Here is a 26,535-nt window from a genome sequence, read left to right as displayed (position 1 = left end):
TATTGGCACGAACTGGCAAGGGAGGGACCATGGTTTCAGAAGAGGGTCTGGAATCTCTGGGATGTCCAAAGTTTCCATGCAGAAAGGCTGGCACTCACGGATGACAGAATTTAGAGAGTCCAATCTATCCTTCAATTCCAGGTACTGGGCCCTCAGGACATTGTTCTCCGATGCGACCTGGAGGTAGACTTGCGTGTTTGAGTTAACCCTCTGCAGGATCTCATCGTTTTCTTTCTGCAGCTTGTTTACTTGGTTAACCAGGTCATCCAGGTGCTGCTGCTTCCTCATCCGCGACCGCCGCGCAGATTCTCGGTTGGAAATCATTCTTCTCTTCTTCCTCTCGTCGATCTGTGCATATTGTGGGTCCCCTTCGGATCCCGAGCTCACGTTTTGTTTAACGGTTGACATTCTCTCTCTCTCTCTCTCTCTCTCTCTCAAAAATTGTCGGCCGGTATCAGAGCTAAATGGATGTTAGATATGTGTATTTACAGGAACAAAACCAGATGCAGAGTGTCAAAATTCGATGATGAAAAACAGGATGTACAGAATGAATATGACGGATCAAGCGGAGGGAACCAGATCAAGAGAACACATAGAACCAGTACAAGAACACAACAGAAAACGATTGAAGAAGACGAAGGCGACGCAGAAGGGTTACGTAGCTCATAAAGGCTAGAGATGAGTTTTCCAGTAAAAGAAACTTAAAATCATTGAGATCATCAACCAAACCCTTAATTCCAAGGTTCGGATTAAGCCCAAGTCAAAGGAGATTTGCAAAATATTGAACCTCAGAGCAGATGCAGCAACACAAGTAGATCCAGAGATCAGAAACTCTAGCACAAGTGAGAATAATCACAAAGAGAACAGCGAGGGAGGGGGACAAGATCAAGATCAACCCCGAGAAACAAGATCTATCAACCGGATGTTAATATAAACGATCGATCTATCAAATAGAAATGAACAGCACAACAGATCGACTGAATAACCGAAGCCAAATAGGAAAGAAACCAGAGATCAAAATAGAGAAGATACTTAGCTGATCAAATCTCCCAACAGAGCGAGAGACAGAATGGCGCAGAAACCGGAAAACCCTAGAAAGCGAAGAAAAGAAAGAAGAAAAATCAAGGAAGATGATATAGAGCGAATAGAAGCGAAAGGAAAGAAGGTTTACAAGGAGGTAGAGTTGGCATTTTATAGAAGAAGAGGGATGATTTTCCAATTATTTCATTCAATTTAATATTGATTTTGGGGAACGTAGAAGGAATCTTCTTGGTGGAGAGTAGGTGGGCTGGCCCCTTGTTTTTTTCCTTTTTCCTGCGATGAAAATTGTGGCCAACTGGGCCAACTGCCAGTCTGCGTACAGCTGTGTAATTAACCTGAGATACACACCTTAATTAATAGTTATTTAATAAAGGATAAAAAGACTTAAACCTCCTTCTGATTTATAGTAAATACAATAACCTCCCGTTCCCGTAATATATACTTTTCTTATGCTCCGTTTGGTTTGAAAATGACAAAACCACCAAACAATTATGCTCCGTTTGGTTTAAAGGAAAAAATAGGGAAAGGTAGGGAAATCTTCACAAACTTTATATATATTTTCCTACCTTTCCCTACCTTTTCCTTTAAACCAAACATAAAGTTAGGTTTTTGGGTAAAAAATAACTGGAGTATTTTTAGAATATTGTAAAATGGATCGAATATAACAAAGCTGCTAATATCAGTAATTATTATTATAGATAATTTAAGAAAATCTATGATATAAAAGGAATTTTAATTAATCAAAATTCACCTATAAATTTTGGTAAATTTCAATCCACTCATACGGTCGATTCAACATTAGAAACTAGAGCTAGAGCTATGCAGGTGTGAAAAACCCTAAATTGACCTGCTTCTTTCTAATTATTGTAAACAAACAAAATGAAGGTATTTTGGTAAATTGACGGATGAGGATCTCAACGAGTTTAGGGCCTCGTCGTAGAATCCCTTAACAGAAGTAAAATCTAGATTTTTAACCAGTGGTGGCTGCACGTGTAAACAGCAAGAAGAGACAGTCTTACATTGGGATGGTCGCATGGTTCACATCTAATCCCAGAAATTCATGCCGAATCTCGTGGAGGAAATTTACAGCCTGAAGTAATCGCCTATTTCTGATTTCGCCACCTGGCGAAGATAAGTTGCCCGGTTGGCCGGTTCAGCGGTTTTGTGTCGATAGTCGCTGTCAGTTACCCAGAAAACGTTATATTGATAAGCTTATCAGATATCACATGGTAGGGTGCGAATGCGAATGGGATCACACATTAAAACACTGTAGCTGTGCATGTGCATCTGCTAGCATGTGGATCCCACCTGACCACCGATCCACATGTTAAGATTAGAAAAAATAGCAGCACCAATGGTTACGATTTGGTTGAGTCATGGTAAGCCTTTAGTTGCAGCTGCAGCTGCACCGAACTGCTGATATCATCCTTGCATCTAACAAAACCAGTATTATACGATGATGTCATAAACGAGTTCGGATCTTCTGCCCATGGGAATTCTCTTTACGTTTATTACAGTCAGGAGAACATCTCATCTTTACATAATATTATGTAAAGGGAGATATTTTCAATTCACGGGATAGTATACTGTAACTGTAAGTAAACGTAGACAGAAAATTCGGAGTCAAATGGAGTCCGGATCTTCTGCCATCGAGAACTCTGAACACGGTAATGTTGTCATGAATCACGACGGTCCTGAAAACGTAGCAGTCGGTGGGCATGAGATAAAGCATATGTAAATTACATCATTCATGACACACATTACATAATTGTCTTTCAAGCTACAATTGATTTTTTTCGGATAAATACACCGCACTTCAATGCAAAATTCTGAAATTACAACAGTTCATTGTAGAATTTTGAAATTACAAATCTTCATAGTCTATTAGTAGTCTTATAAATCGCATCTTATCCGTAGATTTAACATCATCTACAGTCAAATTCATCCCATTTATACGATGGAGCTAAGAATTTTGATGTGGTTGAACAGTCATTCTCCCCTTTTTTATCCTACTAACCCGTTTATCTCTTTGTTTTTTTCAAGAAAACGACTCGGCAATAAACAATAGGACTGAGCGAGGGACTGTTTTGACATGGACCACGTCATCATCTCTAGATTCCATTATTCCATGCTGTTAGTGCCTTTAAGTTATTTTTTCTTTACTTGCCACGTGTCAATAAGTAGAGTGAGAATGGGACAAAAGCGGAAAGTAAGAAAAAGACCATTGAGCATCTAATATTTTATTGCGCTATAAAGGCAGGCAAGGTGTCAACCTCGCATTATCCCACGGTGCATTGGGAACATTTCCGGTAAATAATAACACAAGTACTAAAATGTTACTAATGCATGGTGGGATGTGCCTCTAACATCCGTGTGAAGCGCCATGTGTAAAGAGCAGATCCGGTCTCTTTTAAAACCTATTGAGCCTCGCCATTGAGTCCAAATCTGTACCTCACTGAGCGCACCTAACAGAGACCTCATAGTTTCATTTCATCTATATATTTTTAATACATGGTGGGATGGGGCTGTGAAGTCTGTGTGAAGTGCGTTTTGTGAGGAGCAGATCCCAATTCCTCATCACCAATCAAAACCGTCCCAATACATCCCACCGTGGAATTGAGATAATGGATTGTAAGAGGATTAACTTAACTCAATAGTTGTTTAACAAGCTATAAAACCAGCTTCACTCCGGTCATAAAAGTACATGACTGGGAATTCACAACCATTCAACCTCTCATTGTGGGTCTTATGCATTCCATCACTGATATGAGGTATTATTATTAGTTTACAACCATTTATATGTTTAATAATTTAGTTAATCCGAATTTACTGTGATGTAGGGTAACCTGGCCTAGCCCATCATGGGCTGGAGGGCCCAGCCCACGGACGCCAGCCAGGATCCTAGTCCAACACGGCGGAGGCTATCCTACTCCCCTCGTATGGAGCCAATAGCGAAGTGCCCCAGCATCCCTGCTTCTCCCGCTGACCGCCCGTATATAGAGCTTATCAGGGGCATCCATCTCCACCAACTTCCAAGCAATTCAAGTATAAATACAAGGTACCCCCTCTAGGTAGAGGATTCTGAAACACCAGCTCTAACTAAAAGCTTAGGTGAAGGACCTTTCCTCTTGGGAGCCTAGTGCATACGAGCACCCTCTTTAGAGCCCTTGTCTGCACCAGATCCCTCTCTTCTTCAACCCCTGTACTAACTTGACCATTGGAGCCTTCGCCTCGGGTTCTCACCCGGGGCCTCTGACATCTATTGTCTTGCAGGACCTCAAACTACCAAGGACTTCACCACTTAACCACCAGCCCTTGACTTCTACAGTACTCAGAGATGATCTACCTCAGCCTATGGCTCTCGACCTCAACACACCTCATCTGAACCCCTCAAAGCCTTTGACTAGCCTTCATAGCTCATAAGCGTTTTTACCTCGTTGCCCTCGGCCAATCCGAGTAGCAACAAATTGAAATCATGTCTGAGAAGTGTGTTTTTTTTTTTTTTTTTTTTTTTTGTTAAAGAGGAGATTCAGGGGCTGAAGAGGAGATATACACAGAACATGGTCTAATCACCTACTAACAAAATACATTCTAACACTCTCCTCACATGATATGCCAGTGCATATCTCATACATGGTAGGTCCTACTTTTATTCTGATCCAGTATCATGGTGAGATGTGTGGTGTAAGATAATGTTATAGGAGTGTCTGCATATGTTTTATTGGTAGGAAATCCCAATAGTAAGAGACAAAAAGATGTATTAAATTTGAATTCACATGGGTGCCTCAAAAAGTAGGACAAAAAGATGTGTGGTGTAAGACAAAAATATGTATTTACCAAAAAGAGAAATAGGTGTATTAGATGAGAAAACTTTTTGGGTGCAAGGACCTAACATGGCAACATCCACGTTAACCTATTAATCTCTTATTGTTTTTGTTTTTTTTTTTTGACAAAAAAATATTGTGCAATTACTCTTTTAGCCATGGTTTTAAAAAATGACATGGAAACAGGACCATTATGGCCACCGGTTTTCGGGTCAACGGTTTGAATGGATGTCTCATTCTAACAACAAAAATAAAAACGGCAAAAAGACATTGAACAGGTTGATGGTTCGATCACTCGGGTTAATGGATCATTGATTGATTCAACGGTTTTTAGTCAATGATCAGGTTTGGGATAAAATGGAACTGATTGCTTGGACGGTTTCTGAGCTGAACGGTTTGACTGTCCGAGTCAACAACAATTAAAAAAACCATGCTTTTAGCCCATGATATGGTAATGTGTCGGAGTTCAAATCAGCTCCCCACAACATCTCATAGCACATCCCTGCGGACCCCATTGTGTATTGGGAACATCTCCTGATGATGACATCATCATTTCTGGCATTATCATCAAGAGATGTTCCCAATACACGACATGAATGTGCTGTGGGACGTTGTGGGGGGCAATCTTGTTGAGGGTTGATTTGATCTCAATGTGTCGTGCTTAATAGGTTCAACAACATTGGCTCTTGGTTCCTACTCCCCAGTAGTCAAACTGCCAAATATCTTTATATTCTCATAGGAAGTTGGATCTGCTCCTCACAAATGGATGCCTTACAAGCACATCCACTGTGCATTAGGAACATCTCTCGTGAATAATAACTAATAAGTACGGAAAACATTCCCAATGCATAGAAAGATATGTGTGTGAGACACCACATGTGAGGAGCAGATCCGGTCTCTTTTCATAGACAATAAAGACGGTGTGATTTGGAGTAATTTGATAGGCGCCTTACATGCACCTCACTCTCCATCCCGACGGTATATTAGGAACATTTCCCCGTAATAAGTGCGGAAGATATTTCCAATGCAACATGTCACACTGAAATACGCATGTGGGCCGCCAAACTAAATTCGATTCGAATGATATGAGGTAAAAATAAAGGAAAAAAAAAAACGATACGAGGCGTGCACGTGGAGGTCCGTCAATCATCTGTCGGATTGGTTTCCTACTTCCTTTATTAATGATCACATGATTGTAACCGTCCGATCTTTTTTTTTTTTTACTAACTATTAAAAGTTATACGAAGTCAATGGATATATTTTGGGTTTGGCGTCCATATGAGCCCAATAATTGGACTCCGGCTGCCCACGTCTATCCACAACATATGATTCCTGTGAATAATGTCTCCTCTGAGCATGAGATGTTCTTCATCTGTGGCTGCAAAGTTGTAGGCAGAGTTTGTGTAGGCAGGAGATTTAGACTTCAATAATTGTGTTGCGGTTTAATTTGGGTCGGGTTGAAATTTAGAAATTAAGCTTTACACGACTCTGGATCTCCTGCTTACGAGAATTTTGCCTACGTCTACCCACAACACACTATCCCGTGAATTGAAAACATCTCCCCTTACGTAGGAGGATGAGATGTTCTCCATATGTTGTTGCAATGTTGTGTACGTAGACGTGAACAGGAGATCCGAACTCGCTTTAGATTCCCCCTCTCTCTGGTCTCCACCACCCAAAAAAAAAAAAAAGAAAAAAGAAAATATTTGTAATTGTGGACAACCCAATTTTCAGTATTATTGTATGAGTTTACATCTACGCCCCAAAGAAGTCACCCCACAAGTGCCCCAGCAACATTCCAATCGTGTACGGAAAATATCTCGTTGTACTTGCCATTGGGAGATGCTCCCAATACAGTTGGGATGTATTGTGGGGCACAGATGTAAGAGGTCACCCCACCATGCCTCTCCTTGCCTCATTACCCCCCACCTTACATTTTCATTGACTCTCTCTCTCTTACCATCATTTCCATTTTGTCAATTCAACCCCCTTTCTCTCAATTTCTTAATTAACTATATATATTACCTATAATATCTCCCCCCTACAACTATTCACGTCTCTTACTCTCTTTACCCAGATAACTAATTTCCTTAATTAGCTCAACCTCTCTCTCTCTCTCTCTCTCCATGTAACTAATCACCTTAATTAGCACAATTATCTCTCATGATGCCATATCACCACCCTTTTAATAATGGTAATCAATTAATCGTCCATTACATTTCCATATTAGGATAGTTTATCTCATTAGTGAGATACATAGAGTAGAAATTAGTTATGATTCCTTCTAAAATTTGATAAAGTATTTAGAGAAGATTTTGAACAATCTTCCAATTCCATATTCCTCTTCAATTGCCAATAACCATTTGAATTGCATAAAATCTTGAGTTAAAACCTTGAAAACCCCATTCTTAGGTTGTATAACATCAATGATTTACATAATGAACATAAATTAATTTAATTAGCTTTATTTACATAATTAAAAGTAAAATGGTTAATTATAAGTTTCCATAATAATTACTTAATTTACACTAATGAATGTACTGTATTTTTAACACTTTAAACCTTTAGGTTGCTTAATAAAATTTAGTTAGATTGTTTAATTAATATAATTGCTTAGGGATGGCAATTTTCTTCACCATTGTTGGGTACTCGACCTCCCCAACCCAATGGGGATGGAGAGTGAAGTCCAGGCCTTGCCTTGACCCGATCGGTTATATATATTAAATATTATTTACATTATATATACATCAAAATATATAAAAATATTATTTATATTTTAAAATTTTCATCTATTTTAAGTGAATCAATTTAAAAAAAATAGGTTTAATTAAAAATTTAATTAACTTTAATTACATAATTAAAAGTAAATTGGCTAATTTTGTAATCTTACATAATTAATTAAGGAATAAAGAGAAATGGTGTTGAATTGGCAAAATGGGAGTGGTGGGAAGGGGAAAGGAGAGAGAGAGAGAGAGAGAGATAAGGAGGAATGAAGTTTGGAGAAAGGAGAGGGTAGCTGGCATGAACTGCTTTGCTTTATATATATTGTATAGATTATTTACATTATATATATCAAAATATATTTAAGATATTTTTTATATTTTAAATTATTCTTTATTTTAAGTAATTTTATTTTCCAAAAAAAATACTTTTAATTAAAAAAATTTGATGTTCAAGTCCCCACGGGAAATGTGTATTCGTTAGGGATCAGGGATGGATGATAACTTTTATCCCTAGCAGTGGTCAGGGTCAGGGACGGGGATTTGTTTCAAAATTAGGGTTGGGATCTTGGGGATGGGGAATATGGTCTCTACCCCGAACCCACTCCTTCGTCATTCAATTACTTATCATAAATAGTAATTTACTTATTTTACTATTAACTAATAACAATTATTTAAATTTAATTACAAATTAATAACAATTTATTAACAACAATTGTGGTTTAATTAATGGAGTATCCAAAAGCGTATTGTTAACCACTTCGGAACACCAGTTTTAATATTTGTAAGTTTTTCCATTTTTCATAACAATTACAAACACAGTAAATGGTGAGAATGGGTCGTATCCACAGGGAAGCAAGGGAAAAATTGTTACAAACTTTAATCCAGATAAAAGAACACAAAGGGAAGTTGTAGAATCACAAAACTTTAATTAATTAAGTTGGAATTCATTAAAAATAAGATTCAATCACTGTTGAAAGTGAAAAGTGCATAAAAATAAATAAATAAAAGAAATTAAATAAAAAAGTCTGTAATCCGATCGGATGTAGCAGTGTCCAGATCTCTCCTTTAACCCTCGAACTTCTCGAGCTAGGCCTTCCATCTTACCTGGTCAAATTCTAGATCTGTAAAAAAGAAACAATGCAAAAATTAAACTGAATAAAAGTAAATTTGCTGGAAGGCCTATCACTCATTACCAATATGATCGATTTTGACAATATTCAAATATGACCGATTTTGACTCCTATCACTCATTACCAATTTCTACAAAATTCAATATTCTTCTATCTGTTTCCTCAACTTTTTTCTGTTTGGGAATCTTTTTTAATGGATTTTTTTTTCAGTGAAATTTTAATTCTACATATTTAAAGGCTTAGCTTCTCAATTTTTTTTTCAATTTTTCTCTCTTTTTCCTCACCCCCCAACTTAAGTGCCATTGTCCATAATGGCATTACTAAAATGTTGAAAAGGGACTTGGGCCAAAGAGAACAATCAAGAGGGTTTTCTAAAGGGGTTCAAGGTCTGCCAACTGGTCTCAAATAAAAAAAAAGAAAAACTCAAATCCTAACAGTAGAAACACTAAAAACTACGTTGGGTTGTCTCCCAACCAATGCTAAGTTTAACGTCTTCATCCAGATGCATTACTCACTTCTCTCTGGATTACTTAAGCCTATCTTGTCAATCTTTCCGCTCTTAGAGAATCCTTCCACATATGGTTTAAGTCTTTGACCATGGACTTTGAATGTGCTTCTATTCTTTGGACCAACAATTTTCACTGCACTATACGAAAACACTTTTTCCATAATAAACGGCCCGTTCCACCTAGACCTTAATTTATTAGGGAATAAGCGCAACCTAGAATTAAAAAGCCAGACCTTTTGATTCGGTTCAAAAGTTTTTTCTTGAAATGTTTTTATTATGGAAGGCTTTTGTTTTGGCTTTATAAATGTGCGAGCTTTCGTAGGACTCATTGCACAATTCCTCTAGTTCACTTAATTGTAGGGCCCGGTGGGATCCAGCTTGGCCTAAATCTAGATTAAACTTTTTGATGGCCCAATAAGCCCGATGTTCTAATTCGATGGGAAGATGACATGTTTTACCAAAAACCAACTTATAATGAGACATTCCAATGAGAGTTTTGTAAGTAGTCCGGTAAGCCCAAAGTGCGTCTCCAGTCTATCGGACCAATCTTTTCGGTTGGGCCTAATGGACTTTTGCAGAATACTTTTAATTTCCCCATTAGATACTTTCACTTGACCATTCATTTGGGGATGGTAGAGGGTTGCTATCTTATGGGTGATTCCGTATTTGCATAGCAAAGCACAGAATTGCGCATTAATAAAGTGTGACCCCCCTCACTAATGATTGCTCGCGAACACCCAAACCTAGAGAAAATGTTCTTTTGAACAAATTTCATTACAACTTTGTGGTCTTTGGTCTGGGTTGTTACCGCCTCAATCCATTTTAACACATAATCAACGATCACCAGGATGTATTCATGACCGGATGATGGTGGAAATAGTCCCATGAAATCAATACACCAGACAACAAATATTTCTACAGCTGGAATATGGTTAAGTGGCATCATGTCTCTACGGGGCATATTCTCAATAGATTGTCATCTTAGGAAATTTTGGCTAAAGGCATGGCCATCCTTAAATAAACTTGGCCAGTAAAAACCACTCTGTAGAACCTTGGCTGCAGTTTTCTTTCCCGAAAAGTGCCCCCCACAAGCGAGAGTGTGACAAAAAATTGAGGATGCTTTGGTGTTCAGACTCGGAGACACAACGTCGGATCACTTGATCCAAACAGATAAGAAATAGCTTGGGATCTTCCCAGATGTAGTATTTGAGTTGAGAAAAGAATTTGTCATTCTCATTCTTAGACCACCCCTTTGGAATTTTACCTACTGCTAAGTAATTGACAATATGAGCGTACCATGGGGGAGTATTATGAGACACAGCTAAGAGGTGCTCATCTAGGAAGAAACAATCGTGGACGGGCTCACTCTTTTCAATTTGAATTCAAGACAGATGATCAGCTACTACATTTTCATATCCCTTTTTCTCCCGAATCTTAAGGTCAAATTCTTGCAAAAGAATGATCCATCTGATGAGCCTAGGTTTGGCCTCTTTCTTAGACAACAAATGTCTTAAGGCCGAGTGATCAAAGTAAATAACCACTTTGGTGCCCTATAGGTACGGGCAAAACTTTTATAGAGCAAACACTACATCTAATAATTCTTTCTCGGTAGTGGTGCAATTCAACTAAGCCTTAGATAGGGTGTGGCTAGCATAATATACTACCACAAGACATTTTTTCACCATTTGTCCCAAAACTGCTCCGATAGCGTAGTCAGAGGCATCACACATTTTTTCAAAGGGCAACGACCAGTTGGGAGGTTGAAGAACTGGGGCTTTGGTTAGTGCCTCTTTTAGATAATCGAAAGCCTTAAGACAAGCCTTGTCGAAATTAAATGGGACATCCTTCACCAAAAGATTGAGCAGAGGCCTAGAGACTTTGGAAAAGTCCTTAACGAACCTATGATAGAAATTAGCGTGTCCGAGAAATGAGTGGATTTGCTTGATAGAGGTGGGAGGTGGGAGTTTAGAAATTAGGTCAACTTTTGCTTTATCTACCTCAATCTCTCATTTGAAATCTATGTGGCCTAAGACAATACCCGTTGGACTATAAAGTGACTCTTCTCGCAACTAAGTACCAAGTTTGTCTCGATGCATCGTTGAAGAACTTTTCATAAGTATTTGAGACAAGTTTCAAAGGAATCCCCGAACACAGAGAAATCAACCATAAATATTTTCAGAAAGTCGCCTACCATTTCTGAGAAAATTGCCATTATACACCTCTACAAGGTTGCTGGTGCATTACATAATCCAAACGGCATTCTTCGAAAAGCAAATGTGCCATATGGACAGGTGAAAGTAGTTTTCTCTTGGTCTTCAGGGTAGATGACTACTTGGTTATGCCCAGAATACCCATCTAAGAAGCATAAATATGTATGCCCTATAAGTTTTTCTAGAATGTAGTCAATAAGGGGCAGAGGGAAGTGGTCTTTTTTTTTTTTTTTGCGACGGAATTGAGTTTCCTGAAGTCGATGCATACTCGCCATCCCATGGTAAGTTGGGTGGGGATCACTTCACCTTGATCCCTGGTGACCACGATGAGTCCATCCTTCTTAGGCACCACTTGTGTAGGACTTACCCAATTGCTATTTGAAATTGGGTAGATAATACATGCATTCAACCATTTGACTACTTTTTGCTTGACCACTTCTCTCATGTTTGGGTTCAACCGCCTTTGCATTTCCCTACTTGGTTTGGCACCCTCCTCCGTATAAATATGGTGCATACAAATAAAAGGACTAATCTCTTTTAGGTCAGCCACCGACCAATCAATGGCACCCCTATACTCTTTTAAAACATCAATCAGTTTCTTTTCTTGTATAGGGGTTAAATCGGCTGCTATAGTTACTAATAGTGTTTGGTCAGGTCCTAGAAACACGTACTTAAGGGAGTCCGACAAGGGTTTTAATTCTAGTTGTGGAGGAGATTCAAGAGAAGGCATGGGTGGTTCACTCTTTAGCTCTGGGAGAGGTTCAACAATAGGCTAAGACCATAATGGGTGTGGAGACTTTGTTAAAACATTAGCTTCCTTCATTGGGTCATCCGCTATGACTAGTTCGGTTTCTCCGGGGTTTCTATTTACATTTATTATACAACAATCTTGTTCTGGGTAGGCAGAAGGACTTTCTTACTCATACAAGTCTTCACACTTTCCCTCCCTTTGAAGAGCTGAGATTTTTCGGCATTTTCTAAGTGAGGGACATTAGAGGTTGTAAGATCTTGGTATTAGGGAAGACCTAAGGATTCGTTTCTGGGGTCTACAATTGGCTAACCAAGCATTGAATCATTTTTCCACTACATGTTAGCTTCCATGAGCTGAATTGCTTGGCTCTCTATTCTTGGGATAGACTGTTGTTGAGCTAAGATCAACTGTTGGAGTTGTAGAAATCTATCATTGAGTGAATCGGTTTGATAAGGTTGAGGGGAGGTTTGACATGGCTGAGCCGATTGAGTCCTAGGGTAATTATTGTACTCACAATGAGTCTGGGCTTCAGACCATTGAGAGTGCATATCTGGCAAGGTGGGTTCTTGGGTTTGGGTCCAATATGCGAAATTGGGTTGATTTTCCCACCCAGGGTTATATGACGTAAATGATGGGTTAACAATGGGTTGGAAAAATCTGTTAACTGCATGTACTTGCTCTGGAATGAATGGTTGACATGGAATCGCCGCAGGGCACTGGCTAACATGATGGGCCAGGCTTGCATAGATGGAACATGTTGGGTAGGATGACAAGGTTGTGTATGGGCCAATTTGTTGACAAAATGCAAGGACTTGATCAAGTCTTTGGGCCATCCCCTTAATCTTATCTAGTTGTTGGGACACATGGTTCCAATCTATCCGTGGCTCAGGTTGGAAGTAGTTTCTCATTCCACAAACTCCGGCCATTGAATTCATTTTATTTTGTTTTAAACCCCATTTTCTTCTTTTTTTTTATTTAAATTTTGAATTTTAATTTCAATTTTAGATTTTGAAATTTAAATTCTACAATTTAAACTCAAATTTGATTTTTTTTGTTTTCTTTTTTTTTGAAATTTAAAATTTAAATTCAAATTTAGATTTTGAAATTTAAATTCCTAAAACTTAAATTCAAATTTGCATTTTTAAATTTTAACAAAAATGCAAGAAATTCAAACACGACCTACGGGGTGACCTAAGGTTCCCTAAACTAGTGGTTTAACCAATGTGAATCCTCCTAGGTTTACTTGGAATTACGCAACTCCCTTTGGTTAGCCAGGTAAGAGGTGGGGATGTGGGAGGCTCCCCTAACCGTCGGTTATGGAAAGTAATTACAAGCTTCCCTAAAAGTCAACACACTTTTGAACCAAATGTGAGGCTCCCTAAAGGATCTTTCTATCCAAATTTTAAATTTAGGTTTAGGGTGGACTGCATGTGAAGGGTGGTGGTTTTTGGGCCAAGGAAGGGTGATGAAATCCCCACCTTATCTTATTTAAGTTGGATTGCCCTTAAATGGGTTAACGAAAAAACACAATAAACAAAATAAATGCAACTAATTACAGTGCATGAACAATTATTTCTAATATGCAATTCAGCAATTTAACATAAAATAATAAAATAAATTAACCAAAAGAAGCAATTAATATAATAAAAAAGAAGAAAACCTAATACATTCAGAACTAATAAGATAATTTCAACAATTAAATAATCCTATATGATGCATTCTCTAGCATATCAAACCCTAAATGTTAGAATGCAAATGCAAAAATTTTAAAATATTAATTTTTTTTAAATTCAAAATTTGAAAGTTAAACTCAAATTCAAAAATTGGAACAATTTCTTATTAACAATTACTTATTCAATTAATTAACTAATTAAAGGGCAATTAAATAAATCAATAAATAATTATAGAAAACAGAAAATAAAAGAATTAATTATGCTAAGAAAAAATATTAACAACTACAAAAATAAATTCTAACAAAAAGATTGCTACTCTAAGGGTTAAACTGAAAAAAAAGAAGAAGATTATGCTGCAATAAAAAATAAAATAAAATAAACAAAGTGAATTTAGTTTTTTATCTGAGAAACTAAAAAAAGAACCTAATAAAACAGAAATTCACTCAAGAAATTAAAATAAAGAAAAAAACTAGATCTAAAAACCAAATGACAAAAAAATAATACTAAAAAAATAATGAAATAAATCCGATCAATATAAAAAAATTAACCAAAAATTAAAAAAATCACTATTGTACCAAAAAAAAAAAGAAGTTCAAAAAAAAAATACAAGACTAAATTAGGATGACTACACTTGAAACGCAATCCAGTTTCTCTTCTCTGCTCTTTTTCTTCAGCAATCCGACAACGCTCCGGTGCCCCACCTTTTGCTATTACGTCCTACAAAATCAAAGAGAAACAAAAAATTAAAATGAGATTACAGACGAAGTAATTAAACAAAAATTAAAAAAAAATAATGAAGCATATCCAAACAAAGCAAATAAAAAATTTTCTCTGTTGCTTCCCCGGCAACGGCGCCAAAAACTTGGTGTATCCGAAAGCGTGTCGTTAACGACTTTGGAACACCAGTTTTAATATTTGTAAGTTTCTTTGTTTCTCATAACAATTACAAACACAGTAACTGGTGAGAACAGATCGTATCCATAGGGAAGCGATGGAAAAATCGTAACAAATTTTAATCTTGATAAAAGAACACAAAGGGAAGTTGTAGAATAAAAAAACTTTAATTAATTAAACTGAAATTCATTAAAAATAAGATTCGAACACTACTAAAAGCGAAAAGTGCACAAAAATAAATAAATAACATAAATAAATAAATAAATAAATAAATAAAATTAAATAAAAAAAAGTCTGTAATTCGATCAGAGATAGCAGTCTCTGGGTCTCTCCTTTGACCCTTGAACTTCTCAAACTAGGCCTTCCGTCTTACCTGGCCAAATTCTAGATCTACAGAAAAGAAGCAAAGCAAAAATTAAAAATTAGACTGGAAATTAGAGAACATAAGTTAAATCTAAAACTGAATTAAAATGATTGGGATCCGATTCCAAAAGTGGCAGTAGTGATAGTAAGAGGGGCACCATTCTAGGTTTAGCAGATAAGAGGCGCCTTCCTGTGCTCAGTTTTTCACAAAAATACCCCTCTCTCAGCTAGACTTCATTCAGGCTTCCCCAAAACTGCATTTCAGCCATGAAACTTCCCTAGTTTTCTACATGATTTGCACATAGACCCTCAAAGGTGACAATATTGAATTTAATTGGGAAAAGGGGGTATTTTGACTATTTTAAGGCCTAAAATACCCCAAAAATGTTGCCCTTAAGGTATCAAAATACAGAGTTATCAATGAACTATAATTATTTTATTATGAATTATTTTCCTTCGATCTTATTATTTTGGGAAATTGTCTAAAACTCACCACGACTTTTCAACATTTCTCTTAAACTCACCAAAACTTTTCAAAATGTCTAAAAGCTCCCCATATCACTAACTTGTCGTTAAACAGACTAACAATTGTTAATTTATTACCATTTTACCCTTCATAGAAAAATATAAAATATATAGATAAAATGATAACAAAAATTACACCTAGAACTTTGAATACCTTTCTCAAGCGATAATTGCAGCTTATCCGAGTCAAAGAACTTTCCTTTCTCAAGCAGCAATTGTGTAGGTTAAGTAGTGGCCTCTCAGGGTTTGGATGTGTTCAGATTAGGAGTCCGTTCAGTATTATCTTGTTAGTATACTTATCCTTTCCTTATCATGAATAGTTCAGATAGGATAGGAAAGTTATGTTTGAGTCCGTGTAAACTTAGGAGTTCTAGTTTCTATAAGCTTGTTCGGTGGTTATATATATTTGAATTCTCAAAGAATAAAACAGATGAGAATAAACTAGAAAACATCTATTTTTACATGGTATCAGAGCCACGAAATAGGAGCAAGAGGTTTGGCACGCTTGCGGGCTTCTTGTTCTTCCTTGTCTTCGACCTTGACTTCTATCATGCTCGATTTTCTTCTCGCTAAAACCATTCGGTAAACTCGATTCGTACTGAACCTCTTTTGCCGGTTGTTGTGGAACTGTTTGATGAAACGAGTTTTGTGGATAGTTTCATCAGGGATTATTTCGGTGATATCTTCCTAGGTTCTTGAGGTGATTTCGGGTCGTCGTTGTCGTCTACGTGGCAAGTGGACAATTATTCTCAGGAAATCGGCAATTTGTTTGATTCCGACCCCCTGCCGCACTAAAATTTGCTGACGAATTGACAATCCAACTGCGGAAGTCATTTTTCTACTTTCAACGTCTCTTCTCATAGAATAGCGAGGGGTCAATCTCTTCTTCATCCTCTTCGACACGGCTGATGTCGTCAACAATAACGGCTTTAGCTTTAAGAGAAACCACGCAACGGTTGTCGTTGTTGTAGAAGCGGAGGCAAAGGACAACACGCTTGGACGAGAGTTCGGCAGCTGCGCCATCGAAGAAAACGTTTTCTTGGAAATGGGTTTGGCGGTGGAACGGAGATAAGACGTTCCACGACCTCTAGAGATCAGTGGCGGCAGCGACGATTGTTCGTCACCGGCAAAGGACAAACTTTGCGCTCCAGATTCTGTTCGGCACAACGTTTTTCGCAGAGTTCTTTGATCTTCTTCTCCTTCTACAGAAGTTGTGCTCTTCGCCTTCGGCCTTTCTCTTGGGCAGATCTTCTTGTGTGAGTAATAGAGAACTCGGGGATTCATTCTCGATCAGAACATTCTGATTTTTTTCTCTGGCGAGTCAACGTACTGCAATAGGTTTTAGGGAGAACCTGAGATTGGTTCTTTGTCTCTTGTGGCATCGATCGTGGGCTTTCAAACACAATATCTGGCATGACTAAAAATAGAGAAAAATGAGTAGGGGCAGGAGGAAAAGGTCATGGCGGCCAAGTCAAGACCCATACAGCCAAAGCCTCTGCGCAAGGCAATGCGTCTCAAGGAGAATCAATTGATGCAGCCAAGACTGGGTTAAATGGACTGAGTAGTGAGCAGTGGAACATGTTAATCAAACTTTTGAACACACAGAAAGAGGGGAGTCAACGAGTAAGTGGTAATAAAAAATTGTCATAATGGATAATAGACACAGGGGCCTCTCATCACATGACAGGAAACCTCGAGTCAATGAGAGACATAAAGAATGTCATTCTGTGCTTTGTCGAGCTACCAGACGGGAAAGCGACAATAACAGAGAAAGAAGGCATAGTTGCATTGGACGATCATCTGAAATTGACTAGTGTTTTATATGTGCCTAGTTTGAATTGCATTTTTACTTTCTGTATCGCAATTGATTGAGGAATCAAACTATATTGTACATTTCACTAATAAATTTTGTGTGATACAGGACCGCACTACGAGGATGCTGATTGGAGCGGGTGAGCAGCGAGAGGGACTAATAAATTTTGTGTGATACAGGACCGCACAGTTGCAGCTTCTTGTGGTGCTCATTATTTCTTGACCATAGTAGACGATTTTTCTAGAGGCATTTGGATTTATTTTCTGGTTGATAAGATGGAAATGGGACGAGTTCTTTGAAATTTTTTTGCTATGGTTCAAAGGCAATTTAACAAACCTGTAAAGGTGATTCGTACTGATAATGGGACTGAGTTTGTATGCTTGGCTAGTTGTTTTGCTGAAAGTAGTATTATTCATCAAACCACTTGTGTCGGGACCTCTCAACAAAACGGGAGGGTTGAATGCAAGCACCGCCACATACTCAATGTTGCCCGAGCTTTAAGCTTTCAAGCCAGCTTGCCCATTGATTTTTGGGGGGAATGTGTCCTGATTGCATGTTATTTGATCAATCGGACACCATCCATTCTGTTGAAGGGAATGACTCCCTATGAAATGTTATTTGGGCGACCTCCTTCTTATGATAATGTGCGAATTTTTGGTTGCTTAGCATATGCACATAATCATGGACATGGAGGGGATAAATTTGTCAGTTGAAGTAGACGGTGCACTTTTGTTGGTATCCTTTTGGAAAGAAAGGATGGAGCTTGTATGATTTAGAGTCTGACATGTTCTTTGCATCAAGAGATGTTACTTTTTTAGAGCATGAATTCCTGTATGCACACAAGGAAGATGCACAGCCGAACAAAGCATAAGGCCAATTTAATTGTGGAATAGGTGGGACAGATGAGATGTTGGTACCATCCACTTATTTACTTGGACTAGCAAATGGCGAGACGGAGGCTAACCAGTGAGGTGAACTTGCTGAAGAAGGAGCCCGTGTAGAGGAAGGAACCCGCATAAAAGAAGGAATCTGCGTAGACCCGAATGCAAATGCTGGTGAACCCATGCATTCTTATGACGCCACCACAAAAAATGCAAGCAAAGACAGTCCTAATGTCAGGGGGGTGGCGATGTTGAGCAACATCAGCACTCTGAATTTCATTTGGGGCATTGGTATCGACAGAAACAGCAGTCCACAAGGTTGAGAGATTATGTGCTTCACACCACACAGTGCGCTTGACTCCCTCTCCACGTCCCTTTGCAAGCTCATTCAGCCAATCAAATTATGCAGGTAGTTTTTATCCCATAGATAACTATGTGAAATGTAACAAATTTTCTTGTCGACATCGTGTTTTTTTGGCAGCTATTACTGCAGGAGTTGAACCTACTTCTTTTGTTAAGGTCGTAAAGGATGAAAAATGGAGGGAGTGCAATGCAGAAAGAAATATAGACATTTGAAAATAATCAAACATTGACTGTGGAGCTTTTGCCATCCGGAAAACAATCCATAGGATGCAAATGGGTGTATCAAATCAAGTATAACGCTAATGGGATAACGGAAAGATACAAAGCCCGTCTCGTGATTTTTGGGAACAAGCAGGTGAGGGAATTGATTATAATGAAACTTTTGTCCCAGTTGCAAAAATGGTTACTGTCCGTACCTTCCTTGCAGTCATAGCAGCTAGAAATTGAGAGTTTCATCAAATGGACGCACATAAACCAGGTTTGGGGTGTCGGTTGCGAAAATCTCTGTATGTAGACGACATTATCATGTCAGGTAATGACCGTATGGCGATTCAAGCCTTCAAGAAATATTTGAGTGACTGCTTCCATATGAAAGACTTGGGACCATTGAAATATTTTCTAGGCATTGAAGTTGCCCGAAACTCAACAGGATTTTTTTTTTGTCTCAATGTAAGTATGCTTTAGATATTATCTCTGAAGTTTGATTACTTGGTGCAAAACCTGCTCCTTTTCCTCTGGAGTAGAATCACAATCTCGCTTGGGGGGCAGGCTTATTTATCTCTCAGCAACTCGTCTAGAGTTGTTTTATTCTATGCATGCTTTGTCCCAATTTATGCAACAACCACAAGAAAGACATTGGGAGGCTGCATTACGAGTGGTACGCTACTTGAAAGGAAATCCTGGTTAAGTAATTCTCTTGCGTTCAGATTGCGACCTACAGTTATATGCATGATGTGATTCAGACTGGACGAGTTGTCTTTTGTCCCGACGTTCTCTATCTGGATGATTTATTCTGCTTGGGAAATCGCCTATTTCCTAGAAAACTAAGAAACAATACACTATGACTCATTCTTCAGCAGAAGCATAGCATCGTTCTATGGCCACGGCCACGTGTGAATTAAAATGGTTGAAAGGATTATTATTGGCTTTTGGAATTACGCATTCAAACCCAATGCGATTATATTGTGATAGTTAGGCAGCCTTGCATAATGCAACAAACCCAGTGTTTCATGAGCGTATGAAACATATTGAAGTTGATTGCGGTTTTGTACATGATGAGATTCAAAATGATTGCATTTATCCTGCTTATGTGTTGACTACTGTTCAGTTGGCTGATATTTTTACAAAGACGCTGGATCGCATAGAATTTGAGTACTTTCTCCGCAAGTCAGGCATTCGTAATCTACATGCTCGAACTTGAGCAAGTGTTAGGATTAGGAGTCCGTTCAGTATTATCTTGTCTATATATTTATCCTTTTCTTATCATGAATAGTTCAGATAAGAACTTAGGAGTTCTAGTTGCCATAAGCTTGTTCGGTGGTCATATATATTTGAATTCTCAATGAATAAAACAGATGAGAATAAACCAGAAAACCTCTCTTTTTACTGGGTGCGATGTAGATGCAGACACCATTGTTTATCCATCACGTTCCCCACAACCCAGCACCACTACTACTGTTCCGCTGCTTTTTGCTTTCTCTCATTTGATTTCTAGGGGCTCTGGTTTCATGGGGGTGTTATTGATCTCAACACCGTTACTGACGACGAGGATGCTGCTTTGGCGGTGGTGGTCGAGAGTAGACCCGCTTCAATCTTGTTGCTTTCTTCTTCGTCGTCGGCGTCTTCCATGTCAGCTTCATTATGTTCATCGTCATCGGCGGCAGGTGTCTGTTAGGAGCTCTGGCATGCTTGTGCGGGGCCGCTTATATCATTGCCGAAGAAAAGAAGTGTTGTTGTTTACTTGCTGCAAGGGCACTTGGAGCATATTTCGGAATTTACGGTGACGGTTTATAATCTTCCGCCTCATGTATTCTACCACGTCGTCAACGTCAAGCTTCATGCGGAAGTTGCCACAGATGAAGTTTACGCACAGGTCTCCCTGCTTCCTGAAATTGAGATTGAGCATAAACTGCTGAGAGAAATATGGAAGCTGATGGTGAAGACGAGGAAATTGAAGGTTCGACCAAGCTGACAACGCCTCACATGTTTTGCAAAACCCTCACTTCTTCTGATACGAGCACTCATGGAGGGTTCTCCGTTCCTCGACGAACCGCCGAAGACTACTTCCCCCCTTTGGATTATAAGCAACAAAGACCATCCCAAGAGCTTGTAGCCAAAGATTTACATGGTGTAGAGTGGAAGTTCCGACACATCTACAGGGATCAGCCACGGGGACATTTGCTTACAACTGGATGGAGTGCATTTGTCAATAAGACTCTAGGGATGCTGTCCTCTTTCTCAGAGGTGACAATGGGGAATTGGGATTGGGAATGCGGAGAGCTGCTCAAGTGAAAGGTGGTATTCCTTTTCCAGTTCTCTGTAGCCAGATCATGAATGGTGGGACTCTCACAGCTGTGGGCAGTGCTATGCCCACAAAGAGACACATCTACAGGGATCAGCCACGGGGGCATTTGCTTACAACTGGATGGAGTGCATTTGTCGATAAGACTCTAGGGATGCTGTCCTCTTTCTCAGAGGTGACAATGGGGAATTGGGATTGGGAATGCGGAGAGCTGCTCAAGTGAAAGGTGGTATTCCTTTTCCAGTTCTCTGTAGCCAGATCATGAATGGTGGGACTCTCACAGCTGTGGGCAGTGCTATGCCCACAAAGAGACACATCTACAGGGATCAGCCACGGGGACATTTGCTTACAACTGGATGGAGTGCATTTGTCAATAAGACTCTAGGGATGCTGTCCTCTTTCTCAGAGGTGACAATGGGGAATTGGGATTGAGAATGCGGAGAGTTGCTCGAGTGAAAGGTGGTATTCCTTTTCCAGTTCTCTGTAGCCAGATCATGAATGGTGGGACTCTCACAGCTGTGGGCAGTGCAATGCCCACAAAGAGTGTATTCAACATTTACTATAATCCATGGGCACGCCAGTCTAAGTTCATAGCTCCCTTCCGTAAATTTCATAAGAGCCTTAATCAACCATTTTTTATTGGAATGAAGTTCAAAATGAGGTTTGAAACTGAATATGCAGTAGAGCGAAGATACACTGGTCTGGTAACTGGAATTAATGACATGGGTCCTGTTAGATGGTCTGGCTCAAAATGGAAATGCCTATTGCATGGTGAGGTGGGATGATGATCTTGAGACAAATCGACATAATAGGGTTTCTACAGGGGAGATTGAACCATTGGGTCCAGTTTCAGCTTGCAGTAGTTTTTCTGCACCTGGTTCATCCAAACCAGATTTTCCAGTTCCTAATGGAACAGAATTTTCAGACTTTCAGGCTCCAGAAGGTCTTGCAAGGTCAAGAATTTTCAAACACTGAAATCCTTCACCGGGATATATGGTTGACAGTGGCAGCTTCTCGGCCAGTTCCCGTGGTTGACAGTCGACGACTGCTGGAGATAGAGAGAGAGAAACCCTAAATGAATCTTTTTTTTTCTCTAATTCGCTAATCAGGGGTAATTTGGTAATGATAGTTGTATTTATGTTGATGTGGACAAGTTGTATTAGTAAATATTAACGATGCTTCGAGGGAGTTTTGAAAAATAAAAACTCACTCACATGGTGAGTTTTATACATTTTGAAGAGTTTATAGTGAGTTTGAGAGAAATACCGAAAAGTCATTATGAGTTGTGGACAATTACCCTATTATTTTACTATGAATTACTTTCTTTCAATCTTATTATTTAGTTTTTTAAATTTTACACCTCGTTAGTTGTATAATATAACGACTGCTACAAAATGTACGGGTGGAAGCCTTCTGTGGATTTCTTGACATGCATTTGGCAGAGAAGCTCTTTTATAATGTCCAATTGTTAACCTGACCTAACCTGAAAATTGACGACGCTTTTATTTCCTCCATTTTTTTTGGTAAAGACTTCTATCTGGTGTGAGGGCAATGCTACCCACGTGTGCAATTATAAAAATAAAGGTTGAAAATATAAAATAATAATATATAATCAAATTTATGTTTATAACTTTTAAGGGTGTTCGACAAAAATCGAAAAATCGAATTGAATCGAACAGGAAATGAAACCGAATCATTTGGTTCGAAGTTTTGGAAAAAAACTGGTATTATCAATTCAATTTTCGGTCAATCTAAAGTAAAACCGATGATGAATCGAATATATGGTTTTATTTGTCATCGTTGCCGTTGCTTCAGAAAATGATGCCATATCAATGTTACATTGAAAAAAATGGTGCTTCATAAAATAAATAAAATAAGTATTTATTTGAAATCTGAAAGACATGATTTGGAACAGCGTCAGATTTGGCATTTACTGAAACTACAGCTCTTTGATATCAATATGGATGTGAGGTGGTAGTGAATAATGGGTACTAGTGCTTAAAATGTTTCTGAAGCATTGGTATCAAACAGAAAAACGTTGTTGTTATTTTAAGAGATGTACTACTTGATAATAATATTTTCAAACAAAAAAATGCAGTGCTTCCAACCCACACATCAACAGCACTGTATCTAAAGTATGGTTGCCAAACATATACTATATTATTTATAATATTATATATATATATATATATATCTATATTTAAAAAAACTGAAAAACAAATCCAATTACAACGGTTTGATTTCAAAATAACTCATGATTCGGATAACTGAACCAAAACATAAATCCCGAATGGCTACACCAAAACCAAGGCAAATATCTTTCTCTATATACTATAGATAAATTAGAACTCCTTTTTTCTTTGTGAATATAGAAAAAGATAGATGGTGTTTCATTTTAATTTCCTATCCTCCTAAATTAAGAACGTAACAAAATAGCTCATCAGATGTTTTACGAATGGATGAAAAATGTGCTATGATAGCTAAAAAACTTATATCAATTGGTATCCATTCGAATGCTGTTCGAATAGTCTTACATCGGGAATATTTTGTATTTCTATGTGGAGAGATATTCTCAATGGAAAGTTATAATGGCTATTCAAACGGATTTTACATCGACTGAATCTGGTTTCCCATTTTAAATTCATGTAAGCTTTTGATTTATTAAAGTTTTGCAAATACCATGCCTTTCCGATACCACATGATTTGTCTATCATATTTCAAGTTTTTATTTTTTGTATCATTATACATGGAAAGGACAAGCTAGATATCAAAAGGATAAACCAATTACCATTGGTGTTTATGTTATCATATTTCAAGATTTTTTTTTCTATCATTAGCCCTCAATAAGACCGTGCTCACACCGTATTCAAAGCTAATTGTAGCTGTCCATTGGGAATCTCTTCATGAATAAAAACATATAAGTATGGAGTTATTCCCAATACATGATTGCAATTGCTTGTAAATATCAATGTTTTAAGAAGCAACCCGGAAATGGAATCGTTTTGGTCACTGGTTTTTGGGTTAACGGTCTGACCATCTGGTTCAAACGGACGGTCCATTCTAACAGCAAAATTAAAAAATTAAAAATAATTATGGGTCAATGGTTCGACTGCCTGGATCAACGGTTTGTTGAATTTTTCAATGGTTTTTTACAAGATTTCGGGTTTTGGGTAAAACAGAACCGGTTGCCTGAATGGTTCTTGGGCCGAACAGTCCGACCATCTGGGTCATCGGCGGTTCGAAAACGTTGGTAAATACAGTATGGACAGTTTTGTGAGGACTGAATCTGATCTCTATGTTAGCCAAGAGAGAACCACCAAACTTAGATGGTGTTATCTAATTTGAGTCACTTTTATTGTTATAATTTCAACAAAATTGGACCTCACAAATAACTTCAAAAAAAAATAATTTGAAATAAAATAAATAAACCATATTTTTGTTGTTGGTAGTTTTCTTTTTATTTTTATTTTTTTTCTTTTTTTTTCAAAGTGTGAAACTAAAAATGCTTTGTTAAATCCCTGATTCTAAAAGCAATTTTTTTTAATACCTGCTCAGTCTAGTCTTGGTGTAAATCCAAACAGGATTAGGCTAACCAACTTTTTTAAACCCTTCCAAAATATCAACTTGTAACGTTTATTCTTTTTTAAGCTTTTCGCTATGGTACCGAAAAGATATGATATATACCTAAAAACGACATGTAGTGGTAGCTAATAAGTCTAGTGGTTTAGGACAAGGCAAAATCTCAACAACCCAAATTCTAATTTGTAATTCTTTATTTTGTTCTTTCTTCGTGTCTTTTTATTTTTATTAATTTAAAAGAAGTAGCAAATAGGATATCTGGCTTTTATCTTTATATTGTGTTAGATCAGAGCACTTGGCTCGAAATAGCCCAACCCACAAAGGCAACGCAGAAAGCCAGAAACATTATTTTAGCGTATGGCTTTCCCCTCCCGAGTTAGGATAGGCTCCTAACAAAAACTGTCTAGCAGGCTTCCACAATGATGACTTATTTCTTTATTTTTTTTTTAATGAATTTGTGAAATATCTAAGGATAAAGATAAGTGAGTAAAGCAACAACCGAAACTTATCATTACAGGAAACAGATTCTTTATGGGTTAAAATATTAAGATGCGTTTGAAAAAGATGCAAATGGAGTGTAAATACCAGGTAAATTTGTATTTTGATTTATTTTTGCCTATGTTTGGTAATATTATATTTATGCATTGATAAATGACAGACCAATGCATATTTACATTGATAATAAGATGTAAAAGTATATCAATAAAAAAGAAGTAAATTTGCATTCAAGTGGGCTTTTGATTAAAAAAAAGTATATGCTTTATTGGAATTCATATTTGCATCCATTACAGCTAAAAGTCTGTTTGGTAAGAAGATAAATTTGTCAGTGGAAAAATAACTCAATTTTGCAATTTATATAAACCTTTTTACACTCTACACATTTGCATTCACACTTATTTGCATTGTTTCCAAACGCAACCTAAAGAAAGTATCTCAACTCTTCAAATTTATGGGAACAAAAGCATAAGAATTCACATTAATTGTTGTGGTCTAGTTGGGAGGATCTCATTAAGGATTGCAGATGATTAATTTCAAAGGATTGGGAAGTAGATATTTTCAAGGATCTATGGATTCTTGAGGGGGCTGATTGAAAAGCCAATTAACTGGGAACTTGCTTGCTGTAATGTGCCCATGCTCTTTAATCAGAATTCTCGAACATGGAACATCCAACTCTTAAGTTTGTTCTCTGATGAGGAAATTATTAACTAGATTACAAAGATTGTTATCCCTCAGGTGGATTCTTTGACTAAAGACAAGTTGATCTAGTTTCTTACTCCCCATGGACGATCCTCTTGCAACTCCGGATATAAATTGTTGTGTAAAGATGTTTCAGAATCTTCTCATGCTTAATGGGTTTCTGAAAATCTTAGCTGGAAAAAATTGTGGAAAATAAAAACTTTAATTCCCCGTGTCAAGATGTTTTTATGGAGATGTTGTAAGGGAGCTCTTTCAGTTAATGCAAAAATGGCAAAAAGATCAACTAAGATTGAAGCAACTTGCTACCTGTGCAGAGAATCGGATGAGACTGTGGATCACCTCTTATTTCACTGTCTAGTCGTTCAGCCTATCTGGTTTGCCTCTTTGGATATCCGGACAGAGAATATTCAGAATAGTAGTTTACTTTATTGGTTATAGAATTGGAGACATATTGACAAAACAAGAGATCAACACTCTTGCTTTCCAATGTTTGCTCGGGGGGTAATTCTAATGTGGTTTTCATTTGGAAGCAAGGAAAC

At 37.8% G+C, this 26,535-nt stretch overlaps 1 pseudogene; it reads left to right on the top strand.

Annotated features, from left to right (window-relative positions):
* The first annotated feature begins 1,069 nt into the window (after positions 1-1,069).
* On the top strand, positions 1,070-22,221 carry LOC148867709 (auxin response factor 3-like; annotated as a pseudogene).
* Positions 22,222-26,535: the final 4,314 nt, after the last annotated feature.

Source organism: Nelumbo lutea, chromosome 3 (genome assembly GCF_056320005.1).
Source record: "Nelumbo lutea isolate HS-2025 chromosome 3, American lotus-T2T, whole genome shotgun sequence".
Lineage (NCBI taxonomy): Eukaryota > Viridiplantae > Streptophyta > Magnoliopsida > Proteales > Nelumbonaceae > Nelumbo > Nelumbo lutea.
This window is presented reverse-complemented; position numbering and strand designations above follow the sequence as displayed.